The sequence below is a fragment of the Giraffa tippelskirchi genome, chromosome 2 (assembly GCF_054371585.1).
Source record: "Giraffa tippelskirchi isolate mGirTip1 chromosome 2, T2T-mGirTip1v1.2.pri, whole genome shotgun sequence".
Lineage (NCBI taxonomy): Eukaryota > Metazoa > Chordata > Mammalia > Artiodactyla > Giraffidae > Giraffa > Giraffa tippelskirchi.
In genome coordinates this window covers 196,407,995-196,421,637 of record NC_137276.1, presented here as the reverse complement: position 1 = coordinate 196,421,637, position 13,643 = coordinate 196,407,995, and the positions used below count along the sequence as shown (strand labels likewise).

Genomic DNA, 13,643 nt, shown 5'->3' with positions numbered 1-13,643 from the left:
AAGGTTCCCAGCTGCTGCTGCTGCTGCTGCTGTGGGCCTGGGATGGCACTGGAGAATCCGTGCGCTGGAGGAAAAGCGAGAGATGTGCAGGGTGTTTGCAGCTGTTTCCCCGAGTGGGTGAGGGCCCCTCGGAGCTAGCTGGAGCCTTTCTGAAAGAATTTCACTATGGAAGCCTACCTTCTGAGACTGTGTGCTGAGCAACAGAAACCACAGGCTATGGGAGAATCGAAGTTCCCTTTTGGTGTCTTCATTTAACATTTGATTTTAGCTACTTTTCTACTAAGTGTTTCCCCGGTAGTTCAGCGGTAAAGAACCTACTAGCAGTGCAGAAGACCCGGCTTTGATTCCTGGTTCGGGAACATCCTCTGGGGAAGGAAATGGCAACCCACTGTAGTATTCTTGCCTGGGGAGTCCCATGGACAGAGGAGCCTGCTGGCTGCAGTCCTTGGAGTCTCCAAGAGTGGGATACAACTGAAGCAACTAAACAATAACTTTTCTACTAGTATTCCCAACTCTCTACTCCCTTGCTACTTTATCATTCTCTCACAACAAGATATATAATCTAACAGTGTTTATTTCCCACTTTTATACCAGAGCCACTGAGCATCTCTGAAGAAAAACAGCGCTGTAATAAAGATTGATGCCTATGCAGCTTTAAACAATACACAGAATTCTTTTATCTGCCTTTGATCACCTCCATTCCTATTCTCTATAGCAACCATGCCAAATGTTCATCTTAGTCTTCATGATCCCTGCCTCCTCCCACTCAACAGATGACAGTCTCTTATTCAAAGAAAAAAACCTCCAAGTCTCTGCCATTTCCACCCCCTCCCCCAATACATACAAGCTCACATGTTCACTAGCTGCAGACTTTTCCCTTTTGTTTATCTCCTTCCTCCTGGTCTCAAATAACACCACACAGACAAAGTACTTAGGAAAGTGTTTGACACAAGTTAATGTGCTCAATAAAATTGTTTTTAGTTTTAGATTGTTTAGTTTTTTATCACATTCTTATAAAACAGGTAATAAATATTTAAGAATAAATAAAAATTTTAGAATCTCTTTCCAAACCCTGTTTCACTAGACACACATTTGTATTCCCTGAAGACAACCACAGTTGTCACCATCAGTTTTTATATTTCCTTCAAAAATACTGGAGCAAAGACATTTTTGATAGTGTACAGATTATGTAAGTATTTGAATAAGAAAGATAGCACATGTGTTCTGAAGGATGTCTCTACATAGTGCCAATACCCAAGTACTTGATAACAAACAAAGTAACAGACTAAAGGATAGAGTCTCTCTGTTGTTTTTTTCTAAACTATGGGAGTGTCACTGATCACAAAGGAATTTGTGGACGACCACTGTTTGGGGCTATCAACAATTGTAGTTTCCATTTCAATCTTCAGCAGTAGTTAAGGGAGAAAATACTTCTGTTTTCATTACAGCAGTTACCAGTTGCTTGTGTATCTTCCAGAGTTATTCTATGTACAAATAAGCAAGTGTATTCATAAATGTTCTTTATGTTACAGAAATAGTAACATACTATCCTTACTTTTCTACACTCTGGTTTGTGACTTTAAAATATATTTTAGAAATCTTTTCATATCAGAATATAAAGAGCTTCTGTGTTCTCTGAAGGATGTACATAATTTATCTGTATTGATGTACATATTTCTCACAGATGGAAAATTCTTAGATATTTATTATTTATATTAGGATAAATTTTTAGAATGATTGTATCAAATATTATTTCCATATTGTCTACATGGGGTTGGACCAGTTTATATCAGCAGTGTGTAAGAGTGCATGCTTTTCCTCACTCTCAATTAACACAGAGTATTTTTCATTCATCAAATATTTTTAGAGCTACTCTATGAGACAAATTTTGTCCCAGACCCAGGGATTAAAGTCTCTCTCCTCTTATATAGCTTATATTTTAATAAGGAAAGACATAAAAAACAAATGCCAGTTAAACTTTTTACTTTGCCTGAGAGCTTTAGCTTCCTTCTTTGCTACATAAATATATCAAAATATTTTTATGTTAAAAAAATTACATTTCTTAACTTGAAGTGTCCAAATATCTTTTGCCTTTCATAAATTTCTAAATTTTATGTTTTCCTTACTTCACACTAACTTTTTCCCTTTCTTCACCTTCCATTCATTCTTTGATGTGTTGTCTTTACCAATCCCTGGTGATTTTATAGACACACAGGATTTCAACTAATAATGTGTGAATTATAAATTAAATTTCCAATCCAGGTCTGCCTCTAGACGAATTCATATAGGCTGTCTCATATGTTGCCTCAGTGTGTTTTAACTATTACTTTCACCATGATCCTATCCTTTTCTATGTCCCTCAAACCTCCTTTTCCTGTGTTCCTGTCACATGTATTATAGCATCATCGTTCAACCGGCTGCCCATCACAGAACACAGCAGTCACTCTAACGCTAACCCCTCTTCTTCTTCTTCAAGCTTCCCCTCCTCCCAAACCAAAATAAACTGCCACATTTTGTCGTATATTAAAAAACGATTTATCTCTCTCCAGCCTTCTATTTCATTCCTTGGCTAGAGACTCACTATCTGTCACCTAAAATACCTAATGATCTCCTATCGTTGCCTCTATTCTTTGCATGTCCTGCTTCATATTCTCCAGTGGCTCTCCATGGCCTCCAGGGTTGTGGTATATGAAGGTTTTACTTCCTGTCTGACTTTTCAGCCTCAACTGTAATACCCATGCAAGTTATTTTCGTACCATATTCTTCCTGATATTTCTTCTCCCAAAAACCCTTCTTTGAAGCATACTCCTCAACCATCTGTTGACCTAATGAACTTGATCTTCAAGTCTTATTAAATTTAAATTCCAGTGTAAGGGCTTCTCTGTCCCTGAGTCTCAGACAGAACTATGATAAACTTGTATGAATAATCATGGCTTCTTTCTTGTACACTTACTAAATGCATGTAAATGTAGTACATTTCAGGTTATAAGTATTGGCTTCATTCTCAGGCTTCATGTGGTGGCAAAGGCATTTCAAGAGATCCAAGCTTAAATACGTATATCCAGTGGAAAAATAAAACTAAAAAAAAAAATTCTCCCTACTGGAAACTTCCTTGTCTGGATTCACTTGTTGTTGGAGACATGCCCACTACTGAACTAATTGTTGTTACTTACAGTCATTGTCAGGGAGTTATGAATTTTATTATCAGTCAGGTTCCTAACAGGAAATAGATGGCATATTCAAATTAGGATAATTCAAAAAGGATTTATTAACAAAGAGACTAATTAAAAAGATGTGGTGTGGGTAAGGGAACCATAATCAATACTGCTAGGCATTCTGCCTGGGCATCACGGTCAGGGACGAACCTAGATGTCAGGTTCCCACATGACCTGGACCCAGAGACCGGTCTCGGTGACGACAATGCCACCTCAGCATGCTGGACAGCTCTAGAGGAGCAGGGCAGTAACTGCCCCTGCTATCACCTCTGTCTCCCCAGCACGTAACCAAGGAAACCAGCTGCCATGCAGAAACCATATCCACACCTTGTTACCCACCTCAGTGGCACCAGTGGGCAACATCTTTGCAGAACTCATAGACTGGAAAAGATTTCTTAACAGTAGCAATATTGTTCATCATGCCAAATCCTCCTTCAACCTCTGCTGAACCGATAGCAATTGTGTTCAAAATTCTGCCCAAGATTTTTCCATATTCAAGATCTCTAATGTCAATTCTATGTAAAAGAAGAAGACAGTTTTTCAATAGTTTTCTTGATTGACTTGAACCAGCGAAATTATTTTAGAATGTATATTCGATTTACTGCTTAGTATAGTTTTAATATTTTATTTACTGACTGGTACAGAAACATTTTGATATTTTTTATTATAGATTAGCCAACAATTATGGCTGTTAACAGCCTTACTATTATAGAAAGAAAAGGTTTGGAAGTTTTGGTTTTAGTGACTACTATAATGTACTGTCATAGTACACTGATTCATATAATCTGAGAGTGAACCTTTTGAGAAAATGTTTTAAGACATATTCATTTTTATATCTAGAGTGCCAACTATAGTGCTGAAACTAAATAAACATTTGCTAAATAGGTGTATATCTCTTTTCTCTGGGCAGGCTTGCTAAGTCACTTCAGTTGTGTCCAACTCTTTGTGACCACATGGACTATAACCCACCAGGCTCCTGTGTCCATGTGATTCTCCATATACTTCTCGATGGCATGAATTGCATCTTTTATGCATATGTATCACCTTTAGAACCTAACACATGCTGTGTTTCTTGATAAATATTTATTGATTCATGCTCAAAACTTAGGAAACAAATCAGGAAGTTCAACCATTGAGTTCTCTGATATTTTGTTATTCTATTCAGTTGACACTTTAGATTTGTTCTATGCTAACTCACAATGTGGATACTAGTCCCTTAGTTGTGTTCAGCTCTTTGCAGCCCTATGGACTGTAACCTGCCAGGCTCCTCTGTCCATGGAGTGGGTTGCCATGCCCTCTTCCAGGGGATCTTCCTGATCCAGGGATTGGACCCACAACTCCACGCAGGGTCTCCTGCATTGCAGGCAGATTTTTTACCATCTGAGCTATACGGAAGTCCCAAATCACAATAGGTAACATAAATCATCATTGTTTAACCATGTCATTTTTAAAATATCAAAACATTGTTTATAATTTTTAATAGTTTTCTCTAAAAAACATGACTTTATTATTATCAGTCTCAGATACATATATTCAGCTCAGTTCAGTCACTCAGTCATGTCCAAATCTTTGCAACCCCATGGACTGCAGCATGCCAGACCTCCTTCTCCATCACCAACTCCCAGAGTTGACTCCAACTCATGTCCATCACATCAGTGATGCCATCCAACCATCTCATCCTCTATCGCCACCTTTTCCTCCCGCCTTCAATCTTTCCCAGCATCAGGGTCTTTTCAGATGAGTCAGTCCTTCGCATCAGGTGGCCAAAGTACTGCAGTTTCAGCTTCAGCATCAGTCCTTCCAATGAATATTCAGGACTGATTTCCTTTAGGATGGACTGGTTGGATCTCCTGTTACAGTCCATGGACTCTCAAGAGTCTTCTCCAACACCACAGTTCAAAAGCATCAATTCTTTGGCTCTCAGCTTTTTTTATAGTCCAACTCTCACATCCATGCACAACTACTGGGAAAACCATAGCTTTGACTAGATGGACCTTTGTTGGCAAAGTAACGTCTATGCTTTTTAATACTCTGTCCTGGTTGGCCATAACTTTTCTTCCAAGGAGAAAGCATCTTTTAATTTCATGGCTGCAGTCACCATCTGCACTGATTTTGGAGCCCCCAAAAATAAAGTCTGTCACTGTTTCCACTGTTTCCCCATCTATTTGCCATGAAGTGATGGGACCAGATGCCATGATCTTAGTTTTCTGAATGTTGAGCTTTAAGCCAACTTTTTCCCTCTTCTCTATCACTTTCATCAAGGGGCTCTTTAGTTCTTCACTTTCTGCCATAAGGGTGATGTCATCTGCATATCTGAGGTTATTGATATTTCTCCCAGCAATCTTGATTCCAGCTTGTGCTTCATCCAGCCCAGCATTTCTCATGATGTACTCTGCATATAAGTTAAATAAGCAGGGTGACAAAATACAGCCTTGATGTACTCCTTTCCTGATTTGGAACCAGTCCGTTGCTCCATGTCCAGTTTTAACTGTTGCTTCTTGACCTGCATACAGATTTCTCAGGAGGCAGGTGAGGTCATCTGGTATTCCAAACAGATACATATATTAAAATACTTTTAATCTAGAGATTATAATAGCTACTAATATAGTAGTCACTAAGATTTTAAAAGGGTAGAGGTAATTGAAACTACTGAATGAGAACTTGTTTTTAAGTTATAAAAATCTAGCTTAAAAATCTTGAAGAGGGATTTCCCTGGCAGTGACTGTGTGCTTCCCAGTACAGGGGATGCAGGTTGGATCTCTGATCAGGGGACTGAGATTCCGAATGCCCCCAAGGCATGGTTGAAAAAAAAAAAATAACCAAAAATCTATTTTAAATCTTGAAGAAGAGAAAAATTCTTTGATAGTAGAATTTCAGTATCTCAGAAGGAAAAACATGTTAAGCCAAAGTACATGAGTAATTCTTTCTTGTCATTCAGATGTAGACAGATTTCCCATAATTATCGTGGAGATGAATTACTGTCTAAACCTTACTCGGCTTCAGTTTGTACCTTGGCAGTCTAAGATGATTTACTGTGCAAAAGAGTGAAAAACAAGATATTATATTCTACAGCATTAAGTAAATACAACTAAATTTGAAAAAATAAAAAGATACCCTTCTTATTTAAAACTGTGACTACTTTGTCCTTTGTATTTAAATAAAACCAGTGGATGTTTAGGCTAAGTATGTCTTAATACCACCTGTCTTATCCAAATTTTAAAGTTAAGGGTTTTTTTCATATTTTAATTAGTATTGATAGCCTTGGTTAACCAGCAGACTGGAAGACCAGATTGCATTTGAGCAGTGCTTCAGATCATGGGTGTATAACATCTGCCTTGTGTTTCAATGCTGAACATTCTATAATATCATTAATTAAATATGACAAATCAACTATCTAATTTCAGCTGACGGCAATTAAGCACTCACACTATGTTACAAGATTTCTGCTTCATGTACCTATCCTACCAAGCCAGTGGTGCCTAATAAATGTCAATAAAAATTATTTTATTTATGAGATTCAGTTAATTAGCTGGTACTCATTAAACTTAGCAGAAGTAAAGTAGTACTTTATAAAGCTTAAGTGAAGGAGCCCAAGGAGAAAACATGGATTAAAGATGAAAGAAGAGGAAGAGAAATACTTCCAGTTTAACATATTTACAAAAGGCAAATAAAATGGGAAGCTCATATATTGTGATCAAGTGAAAAAAAATTTTTTAGTTCCATTAGTTCCATTTGCATAAAGTATAAGTAACAGTCTAATGCTTTTTAAAAGCTGGTTAAGACAACAACAAAAAGCGAAAAAAAAAAGAGAGAGAGAGAGAGTGAGATTGTTGTGCTTGAAATTGCTTAAATCTTGCCAACTTAGCTTGGTGAACTAGTTATTATTCATCGATAAAAATGGACATTGCTAAATCAAACATCATTACTAAAATTAGATCTCTTTTAACCTTATAATAATAGCTTCCATTGAGTTTTAACACATCCTAAGCATGTGATTTTTTTTTCCAAATAATTTATCATTACATTTTTATTTGTTTAGATACACTTAGATATTGTTGTCCCAAATTTTGAAATAGAATTTGTCCAATCCAATATTTTATTCTAGACCAAGAATAAAAAATCTAGATTAAAATATTTACCAAGTTGTTAATAATTAACTGTTGAGGGAGTGTGTAATTCCCTCGGTTTTGTCTTGTCACAACAAAAATTTGAAGCAACGGACCAGCATTACAGCCCTCAGGTGGGCCAGTGTTACAGCTCCGAGTTACAGCTCAGTTTTATTTAGAAAATAAAGGAAAATACATCCTTGACACGTGAGGGCATGCAGACCCAAAAGACACAAAGAGAAGAGAGAGAGAGACCCCTGGCCCTTTGGCTCCTCTTTTTATATGTTTCTTCCTCCCCCTGGACCTGCCCTATGTAAATTGGGCTAGCCAGGAGTGCTGTTTGTTCTACCTGAGGTCCTCACTCCTGTCCTCAGACCTTCTTTGTTCTATTTTCACGGGCTTTCCCCTTCCTTGTCTTTTAGCCACCTCCATTCTGGACTCTTTTTTCCTATTTAACTACCTAACATAACTAACTTGAGAAATAATTTTTTAAAAATATTCTTCACATCTAGCATATAGCTAAAACTCAATTTTTCAGTAACTTTCCAGTAAGGGTACAGAATTTTCATATTCTTTATCTAGTTCCTGGTGACAACCACTTACATAAGATATTATTGTATCCATTGTCACTGTGGAGTGAACTTTTTACCCTTATACTGAGTACTCAAGGAGAGGAACTGCTAGGCCAGAGGAGAGAAGATCATAAACATGTTCTTTCAAAACTTTCTTCTCCAACCTGCTAACATATTACTCTTTTTTTATTTTAACTCAAATATTGAGAGAGTACATAACTCCTCATTCATGGTGATTGTACATTGTTTCCTTCCACACCACCTTCCTTTAGTGAAATTAGAAAACAAACTTCGTATTAGACACTATAAGATGTATACTGAGGTAAAAATAAAAATAATACTTTTTACCCTGTTAGATCATTTCATGGTTTCTCTAATCATTCTAAATGTAGAAGTTTCTAGACCCCTACTACAGTTGACAAATATAAACACTGAGTTTATTAGGTGCCAGGCACCTAAGGGATTTCTACTTAATCTTCAAAAACACTTTATAAAGTTTCACTTTTATTATCTTCATTTTGCAGGTATTAAAACTAAGTTTCTGAAAGTTGAAACAGTTCTCCTAAGCTCACACTAATAAATTAGTAGGAAAGACAGCCTTTAAGTGATATTCTGTTTAACTCTAGGACTTGTGGGTTTTATTCACAATACCAACTTCAATAAACTGAAGAGTCAGTCTCAGTAATAAACATGAGTTCTTACTGCTTTCACAACCGGAATCTTCCTGTATGTCCCCACCTGTCCTTCACTCCCACACATACTCAACTTTCTTCCTCTTTAGGTTTCAGCAACAAAGGAACCAGTACAGCATACTGAATTTGTGCACATCTTTGCTTCCTCTTCTACAGCAGGTGCGTCTAAGCTAGTTTCAGAGTCCACTGAATATAGTGCAGGATTTTCATTGTTGGAATTTTAATTTAACTATTTCTCCAGTTGTAGCAGACTGACAAGCAGGTGTCTCATGAAAACAATAGCCTGAATCATTCTAACCTTGAAATGTGTAAATATATAAATTTAATTTAGTATCAGAATTCCTCTCTTCTTTCTAAATATTTTTAAGATTTGGTTAAATTTGCTTTCATTAATGGTTTTAATGAAAATATTCTTAATATTTTTAAAGATTTGGTTAAAGCTGCTTTAGTTATTAGTTTTCAATAACCACTTAGCAAAATAACTGCTTGCATCAGTCTAGAACTGATCAGGGAAATAGAGTCACTCAAAATATTCCTAGAACAAAGGAATTTAATGAAGAAATTGGGGTTTACATTAATGTTGGGAAAGCTAAGGGGAAAAGGTCAGGGAAGTCAAATCTTAATTCAATACAGTTAAAGAAGCAGACAGTGAAGCACCTTAGCCTAAAGCCGCCAAGTAGGTAGTTCTCAAAGGCTTCGTTGGAAACTTGTTAGATCTCAAAAATATCACAAAATTCCCAATGACTATTTCCAAGAGCACACAGAAGCTGCTGTCAGTATCTGCACATTCATCTGGCTGCAGCCACCGTCAGAGAATCATGAACTCCCCTCTTCTTCTGCCTCCCAAACCTTGCGGGAATTCCTCTTGTTACCCAACTCCAAAATCAGACTCCTTAAAGAAGGTGATTCTGGGAAATGTAGTTCCCTATTTCTCTACATTTCAGGGATTGGGAGCTATAGCGATACAAGATTGACAACAATCCAGGGCAATTCATTCTTATGAACTCTGCATTGATACACATGACATTGGCTTTGGGATCAGCTGGCAGGCAGAGACTGAAAAAAGAGTGAGGAGACTGTTAGCAAACAAACTTTTAGTGGAGGTGATGAAACTGTTTTAGACTCTAGAAAAAGGGCAACAAGCAAAACAATTTGTAGATGTGTAGTCTCCAGGAAAGATAAAATGTGATTCATGAACTTGTCCATATGCCCAAGAGGATTTCCAGGCAGAATGTTTAAAGTGGCAATTGACAGTTTCTTAGCTGTATATAATATAGTGTAGAAATAAAGAGAGAAATTAAAGTTTGCAAGCAAAATTTAGAAGAAATATGTAAGAGCCTGGGCTTGCAGAGAAGAAAACAAAGCTATTTCCTATCACTGACATCTCTGGGTAGCAAATGATTCTCAAAGTAAAAATGGCTTAAGGGTAAAGCAGAGCAAGGATCTGACTATAAACTCCTTTCTTAAGGCTCCAAAAGGTTTAAGAGAGATTTCCATAGTAGCACTAGACAGCAAGACCTTAAGAATCTTAAGTGTCATCCCACAGCCCTCACACTCTGTGCAAGGTACAGAGAAGAATGTCTTGAAAAATATTATGTGGCATGTTGGGGCTTGTAGTGACTTCTGGGCAGATTCATAGGGAAATACGAAATTTAATAGTAACTTGGATCAAAGGGGAAAGAGATAGAAATGAAAAGATTTTCTATAGGCAGAAAGCAAGCCGAGAAGTCTATTTAACTGTAAATCCAGACTTTCTCATAGAAAAGAAAGGACTTTTCTGAGAAGAGAGTTAAGAGCTCAGAGAGGGGATTCAAGGTCCACAGAGTACAGTGGACTAGGGAATTGAATTAGAGAGCCCAAGTGGGCCTAATGAAGGTGCATTTCTAACCCTCAGTGTAGAGTACTCTGACTTCTCTGGGTGAATTTCAGATCAGTGGCCACTATGAGCCACCAGTTTCCTCATCTTTTTGAAAAGGGATGTCTGTTGCCGTCATCGACTTACCATTATATTGGGGATTGGGGAACAGATAACTTGTCTTTTTAGTTCATAGGTCTCTGAATCAAGAGGCACTGTGGCCTCAAGGAGCCTCATCTGCTTCTTGACCTCATGTAAAACATGAGATTATGGACTTCGAGACTGGTGCCATGATTGTGAGTTTTGGGAGACCAGGAAAGAAGGTGAATGTATTTTGAATATGAAAGAAACAGGAGTAATTGGATCCAGCAGACAAAAAAAGAAAAGGTAATGTACCGACTAAGAGTCAGACTAGGCCAGACATCTGGGAATTCGCAGGTATATCACCCAAGTTGAATATGGGCAGATTTGAGTTGAAGCAAGATGTGGTGGGGAAGGAGTGAGTATTCATGCCAAGAAGGAAGCTGAGCTGACAAATCTGAGCAGAGTATATCAGGGCCAAAATTCAAGAGACTTAGAGATCAAATCCAGCAGGCCGTGATAAAGAAATATAGAAGAGAAAATTTATACACATATATGTGTGTAATGTTTCATTGACTTTAGAAGTGCTGTAAAGCTTTTGTAAAAATCAGATCCACAGGGCTCTCTGTAAGCAAGTCTTTACTGGTCTGAAAGAGTTAGAGCAGTTCTTACTATTTCCATATCCTAGCCTTGGAATCACTTCTTACGTTTTGAAACTCTGCAGTCTCAGGCTTTGAAAGTAACTGCAATCTCTCCTTTTCTCTCATCCTTGCACATTACCTGAGCCTGCTTTAAACCTACTCTTCAAATTTATTAAGACCCTGATCTGTTTCTGTGCAGAATTGCCCTCTCTAGTCTTGTCTTTTCTGTAACTAGCATTGATCTAGCATTGTCACTAACATCTTCCCTTGGCCTTTGACCAGAGTTTGCATCCCAATTCCTGATCCAGATCCTAAGTCAACTTATTTTTTCTCTGAGATATATATTTCATCGTTGCGAATCACTGATGGAGGATAACCAAAACCTAGGACAATTTTATGCCAATGACCTTATAAAAGTCCTAATTTCAGCTACAATACATTCTTAAGAGTGTTCTATAATCTTTTTTGGGGGGGCTCTCAACTCTCTTTTTTTAATTTTTTGCCTTTAAAATGTTTTTTTTTAATTATGAAAATATGATGACACATTTACAGGAGACTTGGAAAATTATAGAACAAGGTTGCATATAGTTTCACTGTACATTATTTTTTAAGTTGATAAATTAAGATTTTTTTAGTTGGAGTTTCAATATTAAACTCTCAAAAATTAATACAAGGAATATACAGAGAAGTAGAAGGATATAGTAGACCTGAAAAGCACTATGAACCAATTAGACTAGAAACTAGGAGACAACAGAACATATTCAGGGACATAAGACCAGGTGTAAAAATTTGATGGTCTAAACATATTGAAATCATACAGAGCCTGTGTTCTTACGCCTGTGGATTTATGTTAGAAATCAATATCAAAAGATATTTGAAAATAACCCACATATTTTCAAGTCCAATGTGACATTTACTGAGAGATCTTTGACTTAGAAATTGGAAGCCTCAAGAAAGTTAGAAGAGTGCTCTGTAATCTTGATTATGCCTCCTCCCTAGAATAGGTGCTCCACTCTCACCAAGCCCTATCACCCTACCTGTGCACCTCACTCTGCCCAAACATAGTTTCTCCTGTCACTTACCTTCTTAAACATTTTGAAATATTCTGATTACATATAAAAGAAAATCCAGTGTCCTTATCATATCTTGCCAGCCCTTTTATTTTCTTCCTTAGTTAACTATCATCCCTAACTTCCAGGCTTGGTTCTAATATACCCTTTCAGTATCCACATTCAACTAATTCACATGTCTGAATACATCCTGCATCTATTTTGCTCATACTCTGATTTTTGCTCATACTTTTCCCTCAGCCTGGGGAGATTTCCAGTGTTTCATCATGGTATGACTAGTTCCTCCTCACCAGTATTTCTAGGACACTTTATACATACCTCTATAATGCCCTCATCACAGTAATCCAAGTCTATGCCCCAACCACTAATGCCTAAGAAGCTGAAGTTGAAGAGTTCTATGAAGACCTACAAGACCTTCTAGAACTAACACCAAAAAAAGATGTCCTTTTCATTATAGGGGATTGGAATGCAAAAGTCAGAAGTCAGGAGATACCTGGAGTAACAGGCAAGTTTGGCCTTGTAGTAAAAAATGAAGCAGGGCAAAGGCTAACAGAGTTTTGCCAAGAGAACACACTGGTCATAGCAAGCACCCTCTTCCAACAACACAAGAGATGACTACACATGGACATCACCAGATGGTCAACACTGAAATAAGAGTGATTATATTCTTTGCAGCCAAAGATGGAGAAGCTCTATACAGTCAGCAAAAACAAGACTGGGAGCTGACTGTGGCTCAGATCATGAACTGCTCATTAAAAAATTCAGACTGAAATTGAAGAAAGTAGGGAAAACCACTAGACCATTCAGGTATGACCTAAATCAAATCCCTTACGATTATACAGTGGAAGTGACAAATAGATTCAAGGGATTAGATCTAATAGACAAAAGGCCTGAAGAACTATGGAGAGAGGTTTGTGACATTGAATAGGAGGTATTGACCAAAACCATCCCAAAGGAAAAGAAATGCAAAAAGGCAAAATGGTTGTTTGAGGAGGCCTTGCAAATAGCTGAGAAAAGAAGTAAGTGAAAGGCAAAGGAGAAAAGGAAAGATATACCCATCTAAATGCAGAGTTCCAGATAATAGCAAGGAGAGATAAGAAAGCCTTTCTGAGTGATCGATGCAAAGAAATAGAGGAAAGCAATAGAATGGGAAAGACTAGAGACCTCGTCAAGAAAATTAGAGATACCAAGGGAGCATTTCATGCAAAGATGGGCACAATAAAGGACAGAAACGGTATGGACTTAACTGAAGCAGAACATGTTAGGAAGAGGTGGCAAGAATACACAGAGGAACTATACAAAAAAGATCTTCATGACCCAGATAACCACGATGGTGTGATCACTCACCTAGAGCCAGACATCCTAGAATGCAAAGTTAAGTAGGCCTTAGGGAGCATCACTACAAACAAAG

General features: G+C 37.5%; 1 protein-coding gene across 6 annotated transcripts in view; it reads left to right on the top strand.

Moving 5' to 3' along the window:
- HTR1F (5-hydroxytryptamine receptor 1F) overlaps positions 1 to 13,643 on the top strand; it is a 125,056-nt gene that overhangs the window by 105,351 nt on the left and 6,062 nt on the right. The window contains exons 2-3 of one of the 6 annotated variants that reach the window (XR_014071470.1): positions 10,630 to 10,827; positions 12,690 to 13,039. The exons of 3 other annotated variants lie outside the window; for them this stretch is intronic. The gene's annotated coding sequence lies outside the window, so the exon portion shown is untranslated. Of the gene's footprint in view, positions 1 to 10,629; positions 10,828 to 12,689; positions 13,040 to 13,643 lie in introns of those variants that run through there. 2 more of the 6 variants (XR_014071480.1, XM_081550946.1) reach the window with 2 other exon arrangements.